This window comes from Volvox carteri, assembly GCF_000143455.1.
Source record: "Volvox carteri f. nagariensis unplaced genomic scaffold VOLCAscaffold_13, whole genome shotgun sequence".
Taxonomy (NCBI): Eukaryota; Viridiplantae; Chlorophyta; class Chlorophyceae; order Chlamydomonadales; family Volvocaceae; genus Volvox; species Volvox carteri.
In genome coordinates, this window is record NW_003307556.1 from 48,277 (window position 1) to 49,310 (window position 1,034).

The window sequence follows — 1,034 nt, forward strand, 5'->3', positions numbered from 1 at the left end:
ATTGGGGGAATGCGGGATTGGGGTATGGGGGGGGGGTGCGGGATTGGGGGATGGGGGGATGGGGGGATGGGGGGATGGGGGGGATTGCGGGATTGGGGGATTGGGGGATTGGGGGATTGGGGGATTGGGGGATTGGGGGATTGGGGGATTGCGGGATTGGGGGATTGGGGGATTGCGGGATTGCGGGATTGCGGGATTGGGGGATTGGGGGATTGCGGGATTGGGGGATTGGGGGATTGGGGGATTGCGGGATTGCAGGATTGGGGGATTGGGGGTACTAGGTGTTTGTGTCTTCAAACTGGTGTTTTGTGGTGCTATAGGTGTTCGAGGGACGAGGGGCAAAATGTTTGAAATTGTGTGGTTGTGGTTTGGGGGTTTTGAGTTGTTGAGGGGCACGAGGTACGAGGTGTTTGGGGTTTGGCGGGGCTGAGGTTTTGTGGGGTATGAGCGGTTTTATGAGGGGTACCTGGTACGAGGTGGGGTTTGGGGGTGGGAGGACACATGTGCCCGCAAGACTGGCAGAAGTGTGGACGTGGCAGGGGCCAGGGCGAGGGTAGAGGCGGTGATCAATGGGAGGGAGGGGGTTTTGATGGAGGGCTGGAGACTCTCCACACACGCACACGCACACACACACACACACACACGCACACGCACATGCACATGCACATGCACATGCACATGCACACGCACACGCACACGCACACGCACACGCACACGCACACGCACACGCACACGCACACGCACACGCACACGCAGCATGACAGCATACTACGTATCCGCAGCTGCAGCAGTGTGGGGTAGTCCTGTTCAGCTCCCTGCAGCAGAAAAATAATGAAGCCCTACCTAATAATAAGCAAAACACCCCTCCATGATGACACGATATGGCGGCCGCAGCAGCAGAGTTTGGTACTGCTAATACTAATAGCAACAACAGTATAATGTACATCCATCAGCTTATTGTTGCCGTTGCCACCACTCAACAAAAGCTACAACAGATACAACTACTACGACTACTACTAGCAATATACCTCTTT

General features: G+C 55.9%; 1 protein-coding gene across 1 annotated transcript in view; it reads left to right on the top strand.

Annotated features, from left to right (window-relative positions):
- The window catches only part of VOLCADRAFT_89461 (uncharacterized protein), a gene marked incomplete at both ends in the record, with an annotated part of 2,765 nt that overhangs the window by 1,269 nt on the left and 462 nt on the right, over positions 1–1,034 (top strand). The window lies entirely within an intron of this gene.